At 34.9% G+C, this 27570-nt stretch overlaps 1 long non-coding RNA gene across 1 annotated transcript; it reads right to left on the minus strand.

Moving 5' to 3' along the window:
- Positions 1–11577: 11577 nt before the first annotated feature.
- Positions 11578–27527, minus strand: LOC125781176 (uncharacterized). The gene is made up of 3 exons (XR_007424313.1): positions 27349–27527; positions 18113–18218; positions 11578–13552 (listed from the first exon to the last, which is right to left on the minus strand). It is a non-coding gene; the product is annotated as an uncharacterized LOC125781176 (long non-coding RNA).
- Positions 27528–27570: the final 43 nt, after the last annotated feature.

A 27570-nucleotide genomic window follows, 5' to 3' on the forward strand; every position in this document is an offset into this window, starting at 1 on the left:
AATAAATAAATAAATAAATAATAATAAATAAAAAAATATATAATATCTCGATATATATATATATATATATATATATATATATATATATATATATATATATATATATATATATATATAATCAATAAATATATAAGCCACTCTCATTTATGATCGATTAAAAATTTCTACATTTTTATATTAAGCGCAGTGTAAACATAATGTCCTTGTATTTCAGTTAAATATAAGGTAAAGTGTAAAATATATAAATCACTGCAACATGTATGAGTTGCCAATAAATGAGGCACTAGCAAGAACCCATATAATCAAAGTGCTGCCAATTACATGTGAAGGTGTGGTGGTGTAATTGGAGATTACATGTTAATAGCATGCACGTTTATTTAACAGTACTTAATAATACATTAATTTGCAGGGTAACAAGGTGATAAGTGAAAAAGTAAGAGGTGGTTGTTGTAAATTTTCACAAGTAATAATGCAATTATGAATTTCACATAGTGTAGATTAAATTTCACATTAATAAAGACCATGATGAATAAATCTTAAGACATAATTGTGAAAATAGTCCAATCAAAGCTTGACTACACAAAGAACAAGATGTTAATAAACCCTTAATTTGTAATCCAAGTTCCTTAAAATGAAGTGTTGCCAAATGTAGATTCCACTACAATGTAGTTTAAGGGAAATTCATCCATCATGATTTACATTATATTCCTGAAGGGACTCGGGGCGTTTTCACACCTACCGTGTTTAATCCGAATTAAAGTATCAGGTGTGAACAGGGATTGTGAACCATGGTTAGGACTAGAGAACCAGAATTTGGTCTGACTGAAAGAGCTGTTCTCTATCTGGATCTACTGAACCATGGTCCGGTTTCTCTGCAGTGTGAAAAAAAATAATTGTATTCTTGATATTTTAGACTTTTAGACCAATTACAAGAAGATAAATTGGTCTTTTAACAAACCAGAGGAATAAAGAACTGGTGTTGTGCCGAAATCCGTCTCCCCTTGGTAAAGTGCAGTGCATCACGCAGCAGTATGAGCACAAATGCTTATAAACTGGGAGTAAGTTTATTTACTGTAACAGTAGATTAACTTTTATTTATAAACAGATATAAAATGAATCTGAGGATAAGGGGAAGGGGAAAGCATTTACTGAAAGGGGAGTCGGATTCTGACAAAGAGCTAAAATTCAGCACAACACCTGAAAGCAAAGAATGTCTCAAACTCGCAAAACTCAGTGTTAACAATAACTAACACTCTACAAACCTATTATTAATTATGAAATGTAATTTAGAGAGAGACTCCGCCCACGTAGCTGATAATGATGATGATGGGCTGTAGTAAAACACAAACTGCAGTGTGAAACTGAAACTAAATGGATAAAACTCTGTTCCTGACTTTCAGGTGTGAAAACGCCCTTAGTTTAGTTTTTATTCAGTACAAGATAAATAGTATTTTGTGTGTTTTAGACGTTTAATAACTCTAGATATTTCCAAAACCATGCTGAACCTTTTGTAGCTGATTTTTTATAGATTACTATGCCTTTTGTGAAGACTGAAAAAGGGAATAATTGTCAATTCCAATGTTATATCGCCATTTGAAGTGTGTTTCCTTCTTTTCTAAACTCCTCTAGACTAGACTAGACTTTAGAATAGATTTCTTTAGATGATTTGTGTATTATCTTCCATATTCTGTTCCTGTAAAAAAAAAAAGCACTGATCTCTATAAACCACTGTACCTTTTAAAACTTATATAAAAATATATAAAAATATTCTCATTTAGAGCATTTATTTACAGAAAATGAGAAATGGATGAAATAACAAAAAAAGATGCAGAACTTTCAGATCTCAAATAATGCAAAGAAAACAAGTTCATATTCATAAAATGTTGAGAGTTAATAATCAATATTTGGTGGAATAAATCTAAGGGTTTTTAATCACAGTTTTTTTCATGCATCTTGGCATCATGTTCTCCTCCACCAGTCTTACACACTGCTTTTGAATAACTTTATGCTGCTTTACTCCTGGTGCAAAAATTTATTCAAGCTGTTCAGTTTGGTTTGATGGCTTGTGATCATCCATCTTCCTCTTGATTGTATTACAGATGTTTTTAATTTGGTAAAATCAAAGAAACGCATCATTTTTAAGTGCTCTCTTGTTGTAGCTTCAGTTATAAACCCTGAATGTATAGATTTACAAAATCAAATTTACAATCAATTGAACATTTTATTGTCTTGAGTACGATTAATGAAGTATTATTACTTTAATGACTGACTAATACTTATTTTATTGTGGTGCTAAATATGAATATCACGATATACAATTAATTGATTAATTGAACATTTCTCCTCAATTTTTAGCAGTGAACATTTTTGCTGCTATATTTTAGATTTGGCTAATATGTGTTCTCCATGCTGCTTCCATGTGGTGATTGGACAGTTGTTAAAGGGACAGTACATGAGAACTCAAGTGGGGAAAAGTATCTGCAGGATTTAAAAAGTATTAACAAAATTTAAAAAAAAGAAAATAACTAAGAAATTTTACATTGTTTAAACATTTTAAATGATTTATTTTATTTTTTTATCCATTTTTTATTAATTGCCCATTCCCAATTAAGACTATACCTGTGTATTGCTCTTCAGAGCTCCAGTATTAAATTCTACTCTATGAAGAATGACTGTACTTTGGGATAAAGTGCTTTAAAGTGTGGGTCAGTAGCTTTTCCTTTTTATCTGTTTATCTGTAATGACCCTATTTTTGTAACACAATGAAACTATATAATGTTTGATATGCATAAACTCTTACAGTACAATTTGAACAAGCCTGTGTTTGTGTTTTAATTGTGTTGATAATCTCTGTAATCTGAATAATTTGAATAATCTGAAACAAATTTAGCTCAGTATAAAGATGTACAGCATGCAAGCACTTTCCTCAGTGAACAGCAGGTGGTGCTGTGCCACTCTGAACAGCACCTGCCCTCTATCTCTCTCAGTGGAGAACACTTTCAATGTCACTTTAATGTTTTAATTCTTTAATACATCATTGGAGAAGCGCATGTTAACATTTTATTAACAAATGAAAGATGCTACATGTGACTTAGTACTGTCTGGAGAAATGGTGGCCTCCAGAAAGTGAGGTCCCTCTATAATATGATCATAAATGTATAATTATTTGATCTTTCTGAAAAGCAGATCTGTTGTATCTGTGTGTTCATCCTTGGAAGAGATACTCAATTTGACAGGACTGTGACAAGTATACTGGAGAGTCCCAATTGGAGACTAATTACAAGTACTAACTACTTTTTGAGTATGAAGTATGTTGTATAGATAAAAGTTACAGTTTCACTTCCTATAATGTAAATGTAAATGTATTCATAATGCATTATATAGCCTCTATAATATCTTTATATTGACTGTTGTAAGCTTACATAATAATTCATATTCTGTACTTACAGTGAAATAAATAATATGTTAGGAAGTATGGGATCCATACTTTAAAGATAAACATCCATTTATTTGAGCATAGGATAATGCATTTATAAAGCATTATTTGAATATTTCCAAACTATGAAGAAAAATTAGGAAGAAGAAGAAATTATTTAATAAACAAGTGTCAGCTTTATTGAGTCACCTGGAATTCAGGCTTTCAGTTAACAGCTGTGCTGAACTCATCAAGAGTTAATTACTTGAATTTCTTGTCTCTTAATGTAAAGTTTGAGAGCATCAGTTAAAGTAAAGTAGTGAAGAGGTAGAGTTACAGGTATACAGTGAATAGTGAATATTTGAGTAATGTTCTAATCCATAATAGAATATATGAATAGAAATATATGGCAAAAATATCCATTATACTGTAAGTAAGCTTACCAACAAAGCAAAATGTTTCCATTTTTTGAGATGCTCATTCAAATTGAAAAGTTAAAATGTTAAAAGGAACTTTATTTAATTTTTTGGAAAAAAAAATATTTTAAGTACTGGTCCATTTTATGTGAACATTGTGTCATAGTTATACTTTTTCACATTTTCTAAAAAAAAAAATATATATATTATTAATTAACCCTTTTAGACCTGAATTATCTCCAGTAATGAAAAAACATGTAAGAATGCTGTTTTTTATGTCTGTAATGCACAGAAAGGAGACTCTAATATTCTAGTATAAAATAGCAAATAAATCCAATTAACTTAAATATTTATTCTTTTTTTTAATTGCATTGGAAGTCTGTGTGTAATATCTTATATTTCATATTGATTCATATACTATTTTATTCCCTAAACCATCCCTAAACAGTAAAAAAAAAAAAAAAAAAAAAAAAGATTAAAAAGTGTTCTAAATTACAATAAATTAGTGAAAATTTCAGTTTGTGCTGAATCGATAAAACACTGCCTGGCCAAAAAAAAAGGTCACATACTCTAAAACAGTATTTGGTTGGACCTCCTTTATCTTTAATTGCTGCACACTGCATTCACTGTGGCATTGTTTCAATACGCTTCTTCAACGTCGCAAGATTTATTTCAATCCAGTGTTGCATTAATTTATTAATTTTTTTTACCAAGATCTTGCAGCAGCATTGATGATGGTAGAGTCTGACCACTGCACAAAGCAGCTCTTCTCCATCCAGCACATCCCAAAGATTCTTAATGAGGTTAAGATCTGGACTCTGTGGTAAACTCTCTCAATCTCAATCCATGTGTGAAAATGATAAATAATCACTCTTTCACAATTCCAGCTCCATAAATCCTAGCATTGTCTTATCTTGAAATATGAAGAAAAATATCCATTGATTTATTGAGTAACTGGTCTATATTCAGTATATTCAGGTAGTCAGCTGACCTCATTCTTCCAGCACATACTGTTGGTGAACCTAAACCTGCAGAACAACTGCATCATCAACCAACAACCCAACACATCATTTACTCAGTTTTTTTTTTTTGTTAATGTTGATGTGATGGTGTTTATTAGTGGAAAATTCGTTTTTATGATAAAATGCGTTTGATTTCAGCATCCGTACGCTGCACACTGTAGTCTATACCCTATAATATTAGTGTATAGCACGCAATTGGGACGCAGCCAGTGTCATAAGGCAGCCCTAGCCCCGCACAGCCTCCGCCTCATAATACCGCTCGTGTTGCCATGAATTCATAAGTCATAGTTTCTGCTCTTGTAAGTTATAAAGGAATTATTTCGGCTCACGAGGAGCCGTGGGGACAGGTGGAAGTTTGTGGTAAGTCAACCAAGATGGATTTAAGTGTATTACCAGCTCAATCTTGTCTGTCCTCCCCCAGTGTTGCCTCTCGTCGCCTGAGAAATGAGAGCGGGAGTGCGCTCAGACAAAGCTTGACCTCCAGGGGCCGGCTCTCACAGCCTAGATTTTCAATAATGTGGGACAATAAGGCTTAGGCCCCTAACCTGCTGCAATATGCTACAAGTGTAAAGAGCTTAGCTGCTAATAAAGGAGCCAGGGCCGCCGAGCATAAGGAGAAGAGAGGGGTGGCGGTTAAAAAAAATAAAATAAAGAAAAAAAAAGAAAGAGCTCATCTTCAAAACTCATATTTGGAGATCAGCCGTGGCAGTGCGGCCCATAAGAACACTTCATAAGGACAGTGATGAGATGTTGAGTGGGTGAGGGCTACAGGGCTACAGGCTGGGCCCGAGCTCTTTTTAATGCTGGTCAAGCTCGACAATTGCCATTTGACATGTTGGATATGAATGGATATGAGTCCTCCATGTCAACCTCTCTCTCTCTCTCTCTCTCTCTCTCTCTCTCTCTCTCTCTCTCTCTCTGCAGCTTTATGACAGGAGCACATCTGTTTATTTGGGTGGATCTCCTTCGGCCTCATAAAGCAAGACGTATCAGCTCAGCGTTTTGTGTGTCGCGGCTCCCTCTCGCCCTCGCCGTGCACAGCGCCCGCGGTGACCTGCTGCTGCCTCCATAACAGGGCCAGGTTGCTGGGGTGCTCCTCGGGGAGGTGAGGGGCTATTATGGCTTTATTGTGGAGATCAGCAGGTCACCGAGCAGCACGGCACACATAAAGAGAACATTTCCGCTCTTGTGTTTTCTCTTTTTTTCCCCGCAAGTCATAAACAAGACAATAAAAATTCAGTCGTGAAGTTTCTTGTTATGTCTCGAGTTGTGTCTTATGCATTAATTATAAATTTGCCGTGATGTATACAATTTTAACCACTTAAACAAGGGACTACAAGGAACGTAGCAAAATACTATTAACCTAGATGGCCAAATGTTGGTCCCATTACAGTTTAAATAAGGAAAATAAGACAGTTTTGCTAAGTAATACCTGTCACTATTGTTCACATAAATTGTCTAAACAATATTAAACTGCACCTGAACTGAACTACTTTAAATCAGATTAATTGTGAGGCTCATAACCTTATAATGACATATCGTCACTGTCCAATGAAAAACAAGTATCTCAAAAAAGAAAAACCTTCTAAACTTTCAATGGAAGTCAATGCAAAAAGACTTTATTTCAGGACCTTTTGAAGTATTTCTATTGGTCTATTTATTCTTGGTCCAAGAAATTTTGGCACAGTGTAAGGAAAAGGTTGTCTGTTCAAATTATGTAGTAAACTAAAAATCTACAAAAATGGAGATACTTGTTTTTCATTGGACAGCAACGATATACATCTATATACTATATTGCCAAAAGTATTCGCTCACCCATCCAAATCATTTAACTCATGTGCTTAAATATTAGGCAGTATATCTTTGGGGGGGAGGGATCTTTATACTAGTGCATCTCAAATAAAACATTTAAATATCATTGAAATATTGCTTAATTTTGTAATTTAGGTCAAAATGTAAAAACTCATACATTATATAAATGTATTATGCACAGAGTGATCTATTTTAAACGTTTATTTATTTTATTGTTGATGATTATGGCTTACAGACAATAATAATAAAAAATCAGTGTCTCTGAAAATTAGAATATTACATAAGACCAATTTATACTTTTTGGCAGTGTGGGCAGTGTGCCAAGTCCTGCTGGAAAATGAAGTACGCATCTCCATAAAAGTTGTCATCAGCAGTGCGAAGCTGTAAGATATGAAGTGCTGTAAGATTTTGTGGGAAAACAAAACTGCACTGACTTTAGACTTGATAATAATAAAACACAGTGGATCAACACCAGCAGATGACAGACATGTCTCTCCAAACCATCACTGATTGGTGGAAACTTCACACTAGACCTCGAGCAGTTTGGACTGTGTGTCTCTCCACTCTTCCTCCAGACTCTGCTACCTTGATTTCCTTCAAACAAAATGTAAAATTTACTGATGATCAGTGATGGTTTGTAGAGTCATGTCTGTCATCTGCTGGTGTTGATCCACTGTGTTTTATCTTACAAGTCTAAAATCAGTGCAGTTCTTACAGCACTTCATATCTTACAGCTTCCCTCTGCTGACAACAACTTTGTTCCTTTTATTCAAACATATAGACCTATAAAAAAATAGCAAAATCAGAGAAACTGATCATTTCGAAGTGGTCTCTTAATTTATTTTTTATTATTTATTTGTCAGATGTCTCATACATATACTGTACATGAGTACAGTAGTATGTAATCTATTAACTATATAATCATTACAGTACTATTGAGTTCTGCAGTGAGATGCCCACTGAATAAAGAAGAAGAAAGACTCAAGAATTAAAAAAACAAAATAAGGGAGAGTAACAGAGTCACTACCTACTACTGTGCTCACTTTCTCTCTGTTTCTCTCTCTCTCTTACCAGTTAAAAAGTTCCCAGTAAAAGAGAGTAAAAAGAAAAACACGCCAGAGTGACAAAATCAGTTTTAGCTCCTGTGCTTCCTAAAGTCCGGCCCGCTTCTTTCATGGCCGTGTCCTTTGCCGGATCCCATATACTCTTACAGCGTTTCCACCTACTTTGTTTATGAGGCTTTGATCCACAATATTCCAGGCTAAGTTACACCCATGCTCTGCAAGGTGAACCTATCGGCATTGTTCCCTATAGGAACCCAATACCCGTGGAGCCTTCCCTCGCTCCACTCAAAAAACTCCACTCTTTAGTAACAGAATTCTCCAAAGATGCTGAACAAAAGGTCACGCACAAAGACACAATTTTATGCTCCTTTAATGAGTCAAATTTGCTCTCCTTTTCAGATGCTGCCTCCGTGTTCACTTAAAGATACATTAGCAGATTTCTCCGGCTAATCGGGAGCTGCTGTAATCCTCAAATCTGTGCGTAATCGATTGATTCCAGATCATCACGCTCTAAATAAACTCCGGTTTATGACCCTTGAGGGACGATGCTGTAATTGATGAAATTGCGATCTTCTCTCTTATATTTTCCTCTCTCTTCTGTATGAATGGGCGGCTGTTGTGAATGGGCGGCCCTTTACCGCGTATCACACCGGCGGCCTGAATGTCTTCTCGTATTGTGGCCGTGAATAAAGGCGTATAGACGAACGCAAGAGAAAGACATTATGTCTTTTGAAGTGAAGGCCGGCCTTTATAGCGTTACATTGTACGCTTGGCCCTTTGACCCATTTTCATAAACGCATCTCTTTGATATAATAAGTGAACCTGTCTATACCTGCAGCCGCAGGTGTTTAATATACAATACCACAGTCCTGGAGTCCTTCCTGCTGGTGTTAAAGTGCTTTTATTTATTATAAAGGGCTGAAATTGCACTTTGCACGGGAATCAATAACGTATTTACAAAGGAACATGTATATTGCCATGCTTTGATTTTTATTTATTTATTTATTATTCAACATCCTTTATTGAGCAATAGACAAAAATATATGTATAATGGTAAAATATAGGACACACAATGTAAAAAAAAAAAAAAAAAAAAAAAGGATTTATTACCAACAGCTCTCTTTATTTAGTTTTATTAAAATACTTGTACACACTGGTTAACTACTTATAATTTAATATATTTAAGCAGATTATGGGAGGTAATCCAACAACATAACATATATAAAGCTGTTCTTTACAGAGAAACAGGCTTCATACTTTTGTCCCTCACACATATTATTCATCATATTGTCATTTTTGGACAATTGCCTCAACAAATAGCCCTTTCTAAGGACTGGTGTGAAAATCTGATGATGTTTAAGGTCACCATTTTTAAATATTTGCAGAAATAAAGAAAATTCTAAAGAGTTCACAAACTTTAATGCACTACTGCACACTGTGTATATACAGTATACACAACATATATTATATATAAACCAAAAAATAAAAAAAAATAAAATAAACTTGTCTTGTATTTTGAATGATTCAGATGGTACCCTGGCAGAAATGTGCATTTTTAATATCTGTCTAGAAGCCAAGTACACGCTGAACTCCACATGATCCGGCTAATACACTGTAATATACATGTTATAACTGATAAGTGATGAGGTATCATTATCTATAAACCCTAAAACTGATGATAAAAATAAAGCACATAAAATATGCAACAGTGCAAAATAACTTTTTTAAGTTCTTATATTCAGGATTTTGTTATAATTATATTCACGTATTTAAGTAAAGACTGTACTCTTGTACTGATGTACTGTTAATAATTTAACAGGGTTCATCGCTAAATATTTAAATTTAATTACAGAGAATCAAAAGGATATACTGTATGAGCTAAAAGTTGTTCATTGCTCTATTTTAAATAATTTAAAATATATATGAATATATTTTAGCACAGCACAGAATTTAAAACACACAGAAACATAGACCTGAATGAACTGGACACACTGAATATTCTAATGTTAAGCATGTTGAATAGTCTAAACTTTCCACACGGAATAAAATGCTGCCTGTAATTTACTCAAATAAAAAGTTTAAAAGTTAAAGCAATTTTACTTACAGTAATGTCCAAATTCCCCCATAAACATTAAGAAAAAAGAACAAAATATAAAATTTTTAATGTTAATTAGCAATTTTTAGATTTTCAACATTATATAAATTATATAATTGTTATAGATGCAGAGTACCAATATTTAAAAACAATTCGATTTTTTTATTAGTTAGAGTGTTGCATTAGTTATAGTGTCTGGTTGGCCAATATATATATATATATATATATATATATATATATATATATATATATATATATATATATATATATATATATATATATATATATATATATATATATATACATATAGTCAAAAGTTATAATGAACTGATCCAGTAACTTAAAAGTATTAAACAAACAAAAATACTCTGTGAAGTATTTAGATGCTCTTATCTGGGGAGCTGTTTGTTAACTTGTGGTTTCTGAGGCTGGAAACTCTGATCAACTTATCCTGTACGACAGACGAAACTCTTGCTCTTCCATCCTTTCCAGGGGTGGTCCTGATGAGTGCCAGTTTCATCACTGTAACTTTTTTTGATGATCTTTGTGACTAAGTAAAGAAGTCATTTTTTTTCTTTACTTAATTACTGTATAATATTGTCATTAAGAGCATTATGTATTTGCAGAAAATGAAAAATGGCTCTTTTATCAAAAAAGATGCAGAGCTTTCATATTCATTTCATTTCATATTTCAGTTCATATTCATAAACTTTTAAGAGATCTTCCTAAATCAAAGAAACTCATCATTTCAAGTGGTCTGTATATAAATGTATTTAAATCCACAGTATATGAACGTGTGTTTGCATCCTATTGTACTGTACAGTTTTGCACATAAAAAATAACTGATATTAATGGATTCAATTGTCCGTTTTATTTGTTATTGCAAACAAACCGCTTTCCATTTTTTATTTTATTTTCTAACATCACTCCTTTTTCAGTGCGACTCCTTCTCCCGGGACTCCAGCAAGACCTTTTTGTTTTATTTTATTTCATTCCTCGCTGGAAAACAATGGCAGGAGGAGTGATGCTGGTATATTTTAAGGTTATTTACTTAGCTGGATCACCTCTCTGGCTCTCTCCCTGAGCCCTGACAGTGCTCGGAGCTCTCCTGACGCTCAAAGCAATCCCTACAGACCTGCGCAACATACATGAAGCCATGAAAGGAGGACTGCCGTGTCGACCTGTCAGTCAGCGGCGGGCCTGCGCTAATGGCTGCACTGTTGAAAGTGTTAGGGCACACACACACACGTATATACACACACACACATACAAAGGCCTTCTCCTGAAACTGTTTAACGCCAGGTTGTGTGTCAGAAAAGCAGCCGGGTTTGAAGAAAGCTCTTGCATGTGCTTTTCATCTCCTTTCACACCTCCTCCCTCAACCATCACCCCCCCATAAAGAACAGTAAGCATATTATGAATTAATAATGCCGGCAGCGTTCACGCGTGGCCTCGCCACTTGTTTGTATCTGCCAGACTCTTTTTTATTTTCCCGTCGTAAAGGTGTTTGGATGTGTTTACCAAGGAGGACGGCGCACACCTTGCTTTCAAAGGTTAAATCAAACCCCAGTTAAAGAGGAGATCCCCCGAGACGCCGCTAAGGGCAAAGAGAATTAAGACACATCCTCTTCAGCTGGAGAGGAAACTTCACACTCCTGTCAATTCATACACACACACACACATATATATATATATACACACAGTGCACACACTCCCACTCGTCTACCATCCTCGTTCAGCCCAGACCGAGAGCCCAGAACTCACCAGCAGCAGCCAAAGGTCATCAGAATTATGAAACACGCTGAAGCTGATTCTGATTATCACTAAAAGATGCTGGAAATTAGAGGAAACCCACATTCAGAAGCAGCCTGAGGACATGAACTCAGCCAGAGACAGCCAGACAGTGAGATCTCCTCCAAAATAAGTGCTGCGCTGGCAATCTGCACCGTAATTGTGATGTTTTGGGTTTTTATTTATTTATTTCTGAAAGTGTTTAGACAGCTGAATCAAGAGCATTGAGATTGGATTGGAGAGATGAAGTCACGGATGTAGTAGATTTGTAGTAGCTTGTAATCTTTTCCTATGGGTTTGCAAAAGTGTAAATAGGCTAGGATATACTATATGACCTTATACTTATAAATATTATATACTTATTAATATTAATATTATTTTTTCCTACATAGTAAATTAATAGTGACGTGATCTATCAGGCTATGAACACATACACATAAGGAATCATGTAGTAACTTTCTGAGGATGGTAAAAATTAAAGTAATTAACTCTTGATGAGTTCAGCACAGCTGTTAACTGAAAGCCTGAATTCCAGGTGACTCTACCTCATAAATCTGTCTGAGAAAATCCAGCAGAGATGTGTGAAACTGTCATCACAAAGCAAGAGGTGTTACTTTGAAGAATGTAAAATCTAAAACATATTCTGGTTTGTTTTACACTTTTTTTTGTTTAATAAATAATTCAAGATGTTTTCTTCATAATTTGGATGACTTTAGTATTAATCTACAATGCAAAACTTTTTAAAATAGCGAAAAGAAACACTGAATTTAAGGCATGTCCAAACTATTGACTGGTACTGTATGCCTCAAACTAAAATATTTAAATCTGTATTCATAGATATAAACATTGTTCTTCAGTGTAATAAGGTGTTAGGAGTGACCTATGAAGATTTTTTCATACTGGTTATGAAGCTACTGAATGTACTATTTATATTAAATACTAAAATATGTAACAACATTGTTATTACATGATAATGCTGACTTTATAACGCAATGCACAGTATTTAATAAAGTGAATTTTAAGTGTACCAGTCTTTTTTTTATCATAGTTTTCCACATTGATTAGTCCTAATTAGAATTACGGCAGCTCATGATGATTGAAATTAAACAAAAGCAAATCAGTGCAATTCATTCATTATGTGCAATAGCTATTTTTCACAATTATTATGCAGCTCAATAAATTAAGATATTATTACATTACATTCATAACAGTGGCTTTTACAAAAAACTATTTTTTTTTTCTTTTTTTGTAGTAATGTAAAAGCATTAGTGTAGCACTACAGTGTAAACTGTAAACTGGCCTGTCAGGTGCACCAGCACTTGAGTGTGCGAGTTTTTTTTTTTTTTTTTTTTTTTTACAACACAACACCCTAATGGAGTGACATTGAGATGGAACAGTTCAGATGATGAAATCCAGTGAAATGCAGTGCATCCTGTGTAGACGAGGGATATTGACTGGTTTTATAGTCAACATCAGTACACTAATTTTTCCAGCCCTCATTAGCACTGCTTTTTCTTTATTTTATTTTATTTTTTTTCTTTATTTACATGTGTACACACACCCACACACACTCATTAGACACCATCGCTGCTCCGTTGTTTACGTGCTGATGGTCTCCTCTTAACACTAACTGGAAGTAAATCCCGTAAACGCCTGCACAGCAAGGTTTTCCAGCACCGCGCTTCCCCCCCGAACCAACAAAATCACAATAAACAACAAACACATTCTTGGCTTGGTCCCTGTGATCAAAGCTTTGGTTGCCTAATCTAGCCAATTAATCTATTTATCAGCAGCGCGCTAATGAATATGCCGTCCATATGCTTTTTTTTTTTTTTTACTCCAACACGCCGCCTCCTTCCACGTCTGAAAGTGGGACAGCTCTGAGCCGGGGTGATGCTTTCAGCACCGCACTTGTGCCACAGTTCATCTCCGAGATGCTGAAATCAGAGTAAATGGAGATTAGTGCGAATGAGTGCCTAAAATCTCTCAGATAACACATGCTCTCAGACACACACACACTTACACACACATGAAAACTCATATTTACACACACACACACACACACACACACACACACACACATCCGTGACAACAATAGATGTGAAATTGAGGGTAAAGGCTTTGGAACGCAGATGTTGAATTTCTCTGTTTAATTTAAACATTCTCCCAGCTCCCCCCCCCCCACCTCCTTCCTCGCCGCTCCGCCACCTCGGCGGTCCCCAGCCACTCGCCACACCGCTGTGCAAAGCTGGCACTGATTATTTTTAGCTTTTGCTTGGCTTTTCCTTTTTTTCTTTTTTCGCAGCAAACTCTCTTCTTCTCCCTCTGTGTTAATAATGTAGGATTCACACATCAGAATTAGTTTTCCCTTCTTCAAATACTCAAGTGGAAGCTCAGGCTGATAGTTTCTTCACGGCGTGGAGCTCGGGCAGCGTGGATCAGAGACACCTGACCACCATGCTGGATCACATTCACCACCTGGTAGTATCAGTGTGTGTGTGTGTATTAGTATCTGTGTGTGTGTGTGTGTGTGTGTGTGTGTGTGTATTAGTATCTCTGTGTGTGTGTGTGTGTGTGTGTGTAAGGACTATAATTCACCAAAACAACCAAAACTCACCAAAAGATTGCCTACACTCAATGTGACCATTGAGATATTTTGGGTGATGCTACAGAAGAAACACATTTAGTTGCATAAACTTCCAATGACATTTAATTGAAGTCAAAACTGTTATTCTGTTTTAGTATTTTTAGTAATTTTAGTTGAATTTTCTATTGGTCCATTTATCATTCGTTACAAAATTGATACAATGTAAAAATAAAAGTAAAGCTTTTTTTTTTCTAAAAAGTAAAAAATGGCAACAATGTAAGTATAAGTTGGATGATTCACCACCTGCTAGTATCAAAGTGTGTATACACTACAATCCACTTAAACACATCAAAAGTTTGCCTACAAAAAATAAATAAATAATAATAATAATACTAATAAAGGTGTGACAATTGAGAAATTTTGGGAGATGCCACAGAAGAAACACATTTAGTTTGTATAAACTTTCAATGACCTTAATTGAAGTTGAAAGTGTAAAACAAAGCTTTTATTGGTCATTTTAGTCATTTTAGATGGTTTAGTCAGATTTCTACTGGTCCATTTATCATTCATTACAAAATTAATACAATTTATCTGTGTAACAATGTAACAACTGCCAGATATTTGTTTTTTTATTGTTTTTTTATGAATACTTTGTATCATTTGTATCATATTTATTTTTAAAAGTGTGTAACTAAGCAAAATTACAGATAAAATAAATTTTTAAATTGCGCTTTTTCTAGTGAATCTTATTAGAAATCATGTATAAATGTGTAAAAGTGCTTTGCATTGATTTTAATTAAGTTTAGTTAATTAAGTTTAATTAAATTTATATTAAGTATGTTTATTTCCCTAAATATAATATATCCTATAGAAGATAGAAGTTGTGTCTACAATATGCAGATTTTTATTATGTGTGTTGTTGATTTGTACAAAAAAAGATTAAATCCTCTGCAGAGACTGCACACTTACTGTTTGTTTATTAACTTGATTTAACAGAAACTAAGCATTAAATTTTGGATGTGTGGAAGCAATGGTACATGTTTATTGGTTTAGTTATTTTTTTTTTTCATTATAATATGTCCATACAATACAAAGGATTATTTTTTTTAAATAGATGTAATAGGTAAAATTGTTATAACATATACATAACATATTTACACCTAGTAAATTAGAGAACGTGATATTTGAACTTAACAGAAGAATGAAAAATGCTTGCTAACTTAGTGGAAGTCAAAGTGAAAAGTAAAATTCATTCCAGTATCATTCCAGACTTTTTTTTGTATAATGACCGTTTGGGCTGACTATAGATGTCGGTCTTTTTGCAGTATATATTCACTAAAGCAGCTGTGTTGATTTCCAAGTGTCCTAGTGACTTATTCTGTGTTCATCACAGGCAGAAAACAACATTCATATTATATTTTCCCATCACTGGAACATAATTCAGGTCTGAAAGTGTAAATGGATAACTGAACAGTTATTAAATTCACTTATTTTAAAGTGGAAACAAAGTTTTAGTGCTGTTTTTAAGTCTCCTATAAAATGACATCATAATGTTTCAACATCATGTCGATATACTGGATCCGCTAAAACACTACTACCGTCTACTGACAGACAGACATCTGTAGATTAACTATTCCAAATGTGTTAATGCTTTTCAGAGCTTAAACACAGAGAGGAAACACGGGTCTGACTGCAGGAAACGCTGTCAGAGCCGCATGCTCCCACGCTGCGCATCCTTTAATGCACTTTTGCTGTCGTACTTCTGGAGTCTTTAGTGGTCCGAACACAAAGCTATCCCCCTATGGCAGCGCACGCCTGGTGTAACCCTCACCTCCATCAGAAAACCTCCGCTTTACTGCAGCTGAGGGACCTGGCAGTCCAGCAGGCAGTTTCCAGCCAGCATCTACACGACATCAGCCCATCCAACACTCTGCACCCTGCACTCCCAGGTTAAAAAAACTGCACTGTAATTCACTTGTGAAAAGCACCAATCCCCTTTTGGGTGAGTGGGGGGAAAATGATGTAAATATGAGCAACAGTGCTGAGGCAATACAAGCATGCCATGCATTTAATGCATTAAGCAAATAATTGTTGTGTGGAGTAATTAGCAAAGGTTGCATATATACATATATATATATATATATATATATATATATATATATATAAGAGGCCACTTTCAGTTTCATTGCTGTTTTAAATTCTATAAACTTCGGACAACATTTCATTTAGAGCATTTATTTTTAGCAGAAAATGAGAAATGGCTGAAATAACAAAAAAGATGCAGAGCTTTCAGACCTCAAATAATGCAAAGAAAACAAGTTCATATTCATAAAGTTTCAAGAGTTCAGAAATAATCAATATTTGGTGGAATAACCCTGAAGGTTTTTAATCACAGTTTTTTTTCATGCATCTTGGCATCATTTTCTCCTCCACCAGTCTTACACACTGCTTTTGGATAACTTTATGCTGCTTTACTCCTGCTGCAAAAAAATCAAGCAGTTCAGTTTGGTGGTTTGATGGCTTGTGATCATCCATCTTCCTCTTGATTATATTACAGAGGTTTTTAATTTGGTAAAATCAAAGAAACTCATCATTTTTAAGTGCTCTCTTATTTATGTTAAGGCTATTTAAATCCTCATTTATAACTTGATAATGAGCATCATTACATCCGGACCTGATATAATGGTCAGGTAATATATGTCTCTAAGTGATTTCAGTGGCTCGGTTGCCCTCGTGTCACAACCACTGGGATATGAACTGCAACATAATATTGCAATAGAGGGATGAGTGGCCTTTGACCTTAACCTCCCACCCTGAATACACACCCACACACACACACACACACACACACACACACACTTCCAATAGTGCAGCTGGGGAATTTCATTTAGATGCAGAACGAAACACTCCTAAAAATTAAGATGCTTAAGATTGATCTTTGGGGGATGCCATTGAATAACCATGTTTTTAATAAAGAGAGATGTGATTTTATTGATCGAAAAATTGTACTTTTGACATACAAAGACCTAAACAAGTCATGTTTAGCATCTATAACTCATATATTTTAAATAGAGTAAGATTGTTTACTTACAAAGCATCCTAATTCTGGAAAAACCTTCCAGAAAATGTTTGTGTCTAAGACACGTGTTTATTCTAGCATTGATAATTAACCCTTTCAGACTGATTAATCTTCAGTGATGGAATAAAAATGTAAAAATGCATTTTTTTGTCTGAAATCCAATGCAGTGGATGGGGCCAAGCTACTATTTCATTGGTTTATAAACTTGTTTATTGGCTATTAATGATTAATGGACTATTCTAATGGACAACAGCTCTCAAATAGTCTTATGTGCAACAACAACAAACTAAAAAAATACACAATGTTAATTGTAATGGATGCAGGGTCTGAAAAAATGTATGCTATCCCAAAGAGCAGCGACTCCGTTCTGATACATTAGCTAACAGATGCAGCCTTGTGCTGATCCACATCACCCTAGGAGTGATGAGGGGAAAGAAAGAGCGCCACCAACTGTTCTACTGTACCCACCCAGAGAGAGCAAGGACAACTGTGCTCTTTCAGGGCTCCGGCAGCTAATGGCTGGTGGCAAGCAGCATGACCAGGATTCGAACAATTCAGCAATCACCCAATCATACTGGCAATCATAGCCAGTCTTTTAAAGATCCCCTAAGCTGTTCTAGTCAGATCTGCTGGAGTCATTAGAATTACATTCACTGTTCTCTATAAATCCAGAATGAGAACTCGATCCAAAATTTGCTGTACAAATTAATTTGATTTGGCTTAATTGTGGCGTGAATAACCTTCAAATTGGTAAAGAACTCTTACGTCAACCGAAGGTATTTTAGATCTTTAAAAGCTTCACATTATTGCTCAAATAACCATCTGAGTAACCTTTATTACAGTCTTGCTTCTCACAAGTTTTTCAAACTCCCTTCATCAAGCTTTCCATTTCAGAGGCTGGCCTGGATCTGGTGTTGTCAGCAGTGTTGAGGTCATTCTGAAGGGAGGAGAAAAAAAAAAGAAAGAAAGTCACATGAAATTACTTTATATGGGATGATTCTTTTTTGACCTAAAACTGCATCCTAAATAGGTGAAAACCTCTATTATATTCTATATATCCTAGTTATTAGGAATAGCCAAGCCAGATTCAATTGTAGCACGTGTAGTTATAGCTAATTATATCATTAAATTAAACTTATTATGTAACAAGTGTGTGATTTTAAAAGAAAAAGCCTCAGGCGTTAAAACGGCATAATTTGGGATACTGCTTAAATTTATATCTTTTAATGTTAGCTCTGGAAATTGGTCGCTTTAAATGAGAAGACAAAAATACTCTTTTTCTATAAGATAGAAGAATACCATACTTAGAAATTAAGGTTTTTCCAAAGGTTAGTTAAGTAATCACATAAAAGGGTCACTTTGGCTAATTAAAAGAAACAATGTCTGTTTTTTTCTTTTTTTTATATAAAGATGTGAGAACTGTGATTGAAATATTGATTAAATATAAGTATGACATATATAAACTTTTGAGGTTTTTACCTGTCCAGTAGTGCTGTTAAGATAAATACACATGAACAACAAACAAAACAAGTCTGTCATGCACTTGAAAAAGAATTGATAAAACAGTGCTGGAAGATAATATTGGAGAAAATCCTGCTGTTTATTAAAGGACTTTTTCTAAGTCATTTTTGATAAGAAAGTGTTTTAAATTAATGCTTTAAATGTGAAGGAGACACCTTTTCTTTTTTAGTGTGTTTTTTATGTTGTATATTTAGGACTATTTTTAGGACTATATCAAAGCTATACAGAAACACATGCTGAAGTATTTAGCAAACAAAAAGTGCTAAACAAAACAGAATATGGTTTGTTTAGTAGTACTAGTAGTACTACTGTGCAGTATACAGAGCCAATTTACTGTTTTATTGTTTTATTGGTTTATAAACTTCTCAATTGGCTGATTTATGGTCTATTCTGATGGACAACACCTCTCAAATAGTGCTAATAGTGTTCTGTGCAACAAAACCTTTAATAAATAAATAAATAGAGAAAATACATGATATATGATGTATTTTGTAATGGATGTAGGATACATTTAACCAAAAGGGTTCAATAATACATTACGTCACATTTTGAATTGATGAATTGATTACACCATATAATTGTGGCACATTATAAAGAGTAGAGTAGATAAAGAGAGTAGATGTATTGGATTTCAGGATCTCAGTATATTAGTATTGTGCTGTATTTATGTGAGGGTATCCCAAGTTGTGAGGTTGAGATATTAATACTGACTCAAATTCTTTTGCTTTTGGCTCGCCAAGTCAGCTAACCTATATTAGATAACTGGCTGGTGCCACATCTGCTGGCTAACAGATGTCCGCTGCCATCGTTTCTGAGCTGGCCAAACAACATCACGCTCAACTGGCAAAATAGCAGTGATGCTCAATATTCACTCACCATTACTGGGATTGTGCTGTCCTGGACAACAAAATGTATTAAATATAATGTTTTATTTTAATGGAGTTTTGTTTTATTAGTTTTTTTCCCGTAGTAAATAGCATATTGTATGTTTAATTTCACTTTAATAAAACTAAAAAAAGGCTCAATTTTGTGCCCTACAAAAGAATACAACAATATTGTTATAAATATGATTCATAATTTGATTTGACATTTATAGCACACACAACGTCCAACTGCTCAAATAACTGCACACAGCTTTGATTTGCTGATGTGGTTAAGCTAATACACCTCATATGACTGATGTGTCTCTGTGCATTTTCTACAATATACAGCTCTGGAAAAATATTAGATACACTTAAAAATGAAGAGGTTCTTTGATATTGCCAAATTGAACACCTCTGGAATATAATCAAGAGGAAGATGGATGATCACAAGCCATCAAACCTGAATCAAACATGATTTTTTGCACCAGGAGTAAAGCAGCATAAAGTTATCCAAAGTTACCCTTAACTCCCCTCTGTTTCGGCTCATATAAAAATGGAAATAAGAATAAGAAATAAAACCTTCTATGTTAAGTTTGACCTTTACTCTAATTCTATATGTAGCTTAAGCTTATAGATTTTAAACAATTACCAAACATCTGTTCCCTCTCCCTCATTATGCCTGTATGTATGTTAATAATGAAAAATCAATACGCATACATAAATTAATGTATATGTCTATTAATTCAAGCTATATAAACATATAGATATATTTAGATTGGACTGAATAGTGATATTTTTTAATAGTGTGTGTTTAAAACTTTGTGGTTATGTGTTTGTAAACTTTTTTTGCTTTAAAAACACAATTCTTCTTCTTCTTCTTCTTCTTCTTCTTCTTCTTCTTCTTATTATTATTATTATTATTATTATTATTTAAACTACTATTTAAAATACTGCTTTATTAATGTATCTATTACATTTTAATAACAATATCTATTGTTGTTTAGATATTGATGTTTTCCATATTTCTTCACATCTTCAAGTCTCCTTATTCCCTTAGAAATCATCCTCAACATCATCATCATCATCATCATTATTTTTGCCTTCTTTTTCTTTTATTTTTCTTCTTTATATTTATCTTCCTTATCTTTTTCTTCTTCTTCTTCTTCTTCTTATTATTATTATTATTATTATTATTATTATTATTATTATTATTATTATTATTATTATTATTAGTAGTAGTAGTAGTAGTAGTAGTAGTAGTAGTAATAGTAGTATACGCATAGACGTCAGTTTCTTCTCATTGGAAATTTGTGTTGATCATTGACAGATAAAAAATAAAATAATAAAATAACCGGTGCATTATTAATAATAATTATTACATATTTATTGTAATATAATAATTGCCCAGTGATTCCTGTTATCCCACTCTGCACTTCCTCGTGCAGCCTGTAGGTGGGGCACTGTCACCACAGAAGACCCTCACTCAGCATCAGCTCACCTACAGGCCACGAGAGGAGAGCGCTCCTATACAAAGGGCCTGCTCACACTCACGCACACACACACACACACACACATTGGTGGCTGCTTCTTTTTTCACAATGGTTTCCCTTCTGACCAGTGTGTGTGTGTGTGTGTGTGTGTGTGTGTGTGTGTGATTAGTGAACATGACTGAGGGAAAGTGGGTCACCAGCATCAGCAGCAGCATCATCTCATCAAGGACTTGATGGAGACCAAACTTATCAGACTTGGAGGTGGCAGTAACACACACACACACACACTCCAACACACACACACACTAACACACACACGCACTGGTCTCGCCCTCCATCCTTTAATTACTGGGCTATAAAAAAAACTTTTTAATCCGGGACTTTAGCCCACATATCTGCGCTGAGGTGGATCTGACCCGCGCGCTCCGCTCGCTCCTCATCTCCACCGGATATTTTACATGTTAATTGTCTCGAATAGGTCTCGGTTTCTTTATTCATGTTTTTTTCCTCCTCTTTCTCTGTCTGATGTAGCCCGAGGCTGGCCCGCAGGCCCCCCACCCGCCCCGGCTCCTCTCTTCATTTGAGGAGCAGAATGAAAATGCTAATTATATGGCAGCAGAGGCCCTTCACATATAACTCACCACTCTCACATTCTCACATGTTCCTCTACTTTCACTTCACATCACACTTCATACACCCATCCTTACACATGCTTACACTCCTTACACACTCACACAAAGGAGACACGACGACTAACATAGCTGAGAAACCGGGATATATTATTATTATTATTATTATTATTATTATTATTATTATTATTATTATTATTATTATTATTATTATTATTGCCGTTATTAATATTGTCATTGCCGTTATTAATATTACTGATGAAAAAGTGATAAAGTGGCCATCATCATCATCATTACTGTTATTTCTATTATTTAATTTAGAATCACCAGATGTGATAACAATAATAGTAATAGTAGTAGTATACTTGTTGTTGGCTCTGCCCCAATTAATATCATTAATATAATTAATATTGCAGTAGTAGACGTAGTAGCAGTGGTCGTACAAGTAACAGCAGCAGTGTTAGTAAGATAAAATAAGTCTTAAAAGAATATTGACATTATAAATAATACAACAATATTAAATTATAAAAATATAATTATATCATTATCGCCATTATTGTTATTAGCATCAGTAATATCGTCGTCTTCATCATCATCATCGTCATCCTCACCAACACCATAAGTCTTATTAGTAGCATGATTAGTTATAGCTGGTCATCATTTTTGCTTATAATGATATTATTATAATATAATAATATTCATATAATTAATAATATTATGTGTAATATATAAAATCATGAATGATATATATGAATGAATGAATAACGTCAACAACGATGACATTACCACTACCTACCCAGTAACACATACATAAGATAGGAAAAATAACGATAATAAAAGCTATTATAAAGCATTGTTGTATCATGCGTTTAGAGCGTCGCTATATACATTTTTTCAGCATGTTTGTAAATCTTGTTTGTGTCACTGTGTTATTTTATTTCCACACTGTCAGTTTACATCAGCCGGAAGTTCACTCTGAGATCCTCCTACACCTGCAATTTCCTTATTCAGAGCAACATCTGCTCAGACTGTACAGCAAAGCAAAGACTAACCCCTAACTTATTTCCGGTGATGCTGTAGCTGAACTTGGTGCTTCCTGAATTGTGCTGGGACATCTGGACTGAGTGTATCAAAGCAGGCGATGCTCGAGTCCCAGTGGCTGAGGAAAAAAATCTGAGTTAATTAGCGCGATGCATGTTTAATTAAAGCCAATTACAATATCTGAAATGACCTAATCGAAACCTGTTTTTTCCCAATGAAGGTGCCCTCAGCTCCTGCTGTTCTCCACCGAGTAAGAGCAATAGATACTGTATTTAAAACACAGTTTGATTTTTTTAATATTGTGAGTTGTTATTTTTTTACTTTCTTTTTGCTCCACATAACGTTTATCTCGCTTGATCTAAGATCTGATATTTCACATTTGATCTGTGTCGGTTCGCCATAGGCTACTGCGCTCAAGCCTTTTCGTTGGCCTTAATTCATTTTGCTTGCAAGGCAGGATTTAGGCATTTTCCTCGTCGGTCTGTTGATCTCAATCAGAAATGGACTAATACGGAAAATGCACGTTGCATCTTATTCCTCTGAACTTTTTTTATTCGCTTTTACTCTCATATATACATATATATATTTGTAAGCAGTGCGTTTGCTGTAAAACATTCCAACATTTTCAAGGCTAGCAAGAACAGCAAAAAAAAAAAAAAACCGAAATGAAGACATTCAGACATTCCGTGTAATACATTAATAAAACAAACAAATTAATTCTGATCCAGGGGCTGTAAAATCAATAATACTCTATTCAGTCCTGAGTGAAGAAAAATGCCAACTGAGCGCTGTAGTCGGGCGAAAGCGCAAACAGCACTTCTCAAGATGAACAATAGGAGGCGCTCTTTAACAAATTTCAGAAAGGCGCTGCTGGGGTGGAGGGCTGGGGGTAAAAGAACGGGGCAGACCTGGCTTTGCTGTCTGTCCATTTACTTCCTTTTCACTTAGACTGCCAACATATTCCAGATATATTAAACAGCGATTGGGTGCGTTTTTAAAACTGCGACTTTTTTATTTTTTGGCCTTGAATTTTGTATATTTTTCTCTTCCTACTCGTTTTATTTAACCATATTGTAGTAGTCATTTTTCATATGTTTCTTTCTTATCTCAAATATACATAATTTTAATAGTTTGAAACTCGTTTTTTGTACATAAAACATATATTTTTTCTTTGGCGTATTTACATTTACATCCATTTACTCTCACAGCACCGGTTATAATAATATCAAATCTTTTTTTCTTCCGATGTATTTTTTTTTTTTTACATATTTTCATATTTCTATCTTTTCTTTATCTATCTATCTATCTATCTATCTATCTATCTATCTATCTATCTATCTATCTATCTATCTATCTATCTATCTATCTATCTATCTATCTATCTATCTATCTATCTATCTATCTATCATTCTGCTCATCATTAGAATAGAGTTGCCACTGGGCGTCATTATCAGTCCATATCCTGAACGAATGCAACAGTTTAAATCGCGGTACTGAATGATTGATTCAGTGCATGTGCTGGAGCATCTGATCTTTGTCTGTCAGAAACCAGCAGTGCACGCACACACACACACACACACACACACACACGAGCGCGAATGCAGGCTTCATAGCTGTTTTTACAAATTTGCGACAGTCAGCTTTATATTTTTTGGCGCATTTTTTAATTTTATTTAATCACGCGCTTATTATTTTGTGTAGTGGATTTTTTTAATGCTCAGTAAAATCTTAGATACTATCATTATATCATTCTAAGCTCTTGCACCAAGTTTCTGATCTAGCTGGTTTTTCGCCTTATGGCGATGAGAAATACACGTCCACGCGGGGTCACCAAGCCTGTCCATCCATCCTCAAACTAACCTGCGTTAAAAGCCGAGCGACTGGCATTTGCATCCATCATTATCAGTAGTGTGGTCAGCAGTGCAAGGATGGCCAGTAGAGCCTTTCAGATCAGTTCAGATGGACTGGTGTGGACTGCAGTGCAGAGTGCCGTTTTTCAGAGCCACGCTGAAGAAACAGCTACAACAAAAAAACCCCGCAGTGATTCAGTTTCAGTTCTGAAACACAACTAGCTAGCTTCTTCTGTCCAGTTTTCAGGGGTTTCCTCAAGCTCTGGAGCTCATGCAGGACCTCTGGGGCCCACTGACCTGAGGCTCTTCTGGGTTGGATGGACAGGACTGGTGTAATATAAGTTAAGTTAGTTCTTAGCGTTTTTTTTTATTATTCGAGCAGTGCGGCAGATGAACTACTACTTCAATTAAGAAATTAAAGAAATTATTTTTTGTTTTATTTTAGAACCTTCCTTCTATTAAGTAAATGTCCTTCGAGCCTTGGGATTGGGATTTTTTTCATGTATCTTAAGTATAATTTTTTGGTAACTTTTTGGTACATTTTTCAGAGCATATAAAGGGAGGTCGTGTTGGTGGCGATTGGGGTGTTTTGACGTGGATTCCGCATACACGATGATGAAGAAGGAGTAGAATGAAAAGATCGAAAGATTGAGAAGAAGAACAAGAACAAGATGAACAAGAAAGAAGAAGATGAAGAAAGAGTAGGAGGAGGACAGCTGGGCACTGACCATCTCACTGACTTCGCCTTTGACATCTGGGGAAGCCGCCGGTGTGTGGCACGCGAATGGGCTGATGTCGCTATTTAAATGCAAATTCTTTTTTTTTTTTTTTTTTTGCAGGGGATCATTGAAGCCTCGGCCCGTATAAATTCACACAAAAGGAAACACTTCGCGCACAATGAAGGAGGAGGAGGACGAGAAGGAGGGGCGCGTTTCTTCGGGAGGTCTCGGCCAAACACCAAGCAAATCTTATTCAAAGCCGCGCACACAAACACACACCTTCTGCATGACTAACTTTCCTTTTGTCCGCTGCTCGCTGTTAGCACACTTTCCACATAGGATCTTACACGGGACAACTAAATCCAAACACACTCACACCCTCACACACACATACACAACACACACCATAACAAACCAATTACTGTCACAAAGACCAACAACAACAAAGCATAAATTATTTTTATTTTAATATTATGTTGACTGGTATAATGAATAAAAATAATATTATGCTATTTAGCGTTGTAATATGTAAATATGTTTGTATATTTCAGAACCCACAATTTATTGCTTCATTAACACACAGTTTACGTTTTTTAGACGCTATAAAACTCAATATAAAAATACGTAATTAAAACTAGATCAACGACACACTAATAAGCTAACATACTAATGAATAATGCGTTCAGATAAACAATCCACACTAATATGGAGACAACAATAAAAACAATTAACTAATAAACAAAATGATCAATGATCTGTTAATGATCAGTGCACTAATAAAGCTATAAGCTAATAAGAGAACACTAATAAGGAAACGCTAATACACCAATTGTACAAGCGATGCACTTACATACAAAATGTACAATAATAAATGCGACAACAATAAAATAATCAACTAACAATAATGAACAATACACAAAAAAATATTTACTAACAAATTATGAATTATTGTTAGCTTATTTTTAAACATTAAACGTTTTAAACACTAATAAAAGAATGACCAGCGATGTATATATTTTTCTTTTTTGTTTGTTTTGTTTTCTTTCGTTTTTTCCCCTTTTTTTGGAAACGCCTAAATTTGGCGAATTAAAGCCCCCTTTTTTGCTGCTTTGGCTGCGAGGCCAGATGAGGCTGCAAAATGAGCTAAGATGGATTCAGGCGCAGCGGCAGCAGCTGATTCTCCCTCTCCGGCCAGATGGCTCCTCAACACAGATTTGCATTCATTTTCGCCTAATATCTTCCAAAATAGAGGGGCAGCTGCATTTGTTGTCAAATAAGGTTTAAAAGTCCTCCTTTTTAGGACGGGATCGTTACCTACGCGATGGGATTGTTGAACTTTTCTCTCTGCCCCCCTCCTCCCTCCTTTCTTACTTCCCCTCCCTCCTTGCACCAGCCTTCTATCCCTCCATCCATCCATCCATCTATCCATCCCTCCATCCGTCCCTACGTTTCCATCTCTAGTCAACAGTATCAGCTTTAAAGGGATTTCCTCTAAAAGCCCTAATTTGGAAATCAGATTGAAATCGCTTTGGTGTGTAATCTGTATTAACGATACTGTAGATTAGAGGATATAGTTGTGTTTTAATGTGTTTAATATGAATTTTTGCTTAGTATAAATTAAAGAATTTAGCCCGCAGATAAATTAAATATTAAGTAATAAAACACGCGAATGATTTGGATAGTCAAATTAATTATTTTGCAGTCTTATTATTAGTGGTAAATTTATACTGATTTAAAAACAATCGAAAGTCCTAAGAAAAGCGCCGAAGTTAAAACGTAACACAAACACAACATCGTTACATCTTTATATTGCATTTTTAAATACAGTTAAAACTGCTAAGATAAAATAATATCGTTGCGTACAGTTGCACGAAATTCAAAGACGCGTAAAAACGCGTCAGATAATCTCATTATGATTTAAATCGTCGTAAAACGTAATAATTTTATTACTTACGTATTTAATTAGACGGCCAGGCAGAGTAATGGCTTTCAGGAGGAGAGGCAGGAGCAACAGCTTTGCTAATTCACTTTATCTTTGGCAATAGTCATTAACCCCCAACACCAGCCAAACAGATTGCTCTCTAAAACACATCTCTCTTCTCACATCTTCTCCATCCCCCTCCTCCTCCTCCTTCTTCCTCATCCCTCCATCCCCTACATCTCTCCATCCCCTCCA

Source organism: Astyanax mexicanus, chromosome 15 (genome assembly GCF_023375975.1).
Source record: "Astyanax mexicanus isolate ESR-SI-001 chromosome 15, AstMex3_surface, whole genome shotgun sequence".
Lineage (NCBI taxonomy): Eukaryota > Metazoa > Chordata > Actinopteri > Characiformes > Acestrorhamphidae > Astyanax > Astyanax mexicanus.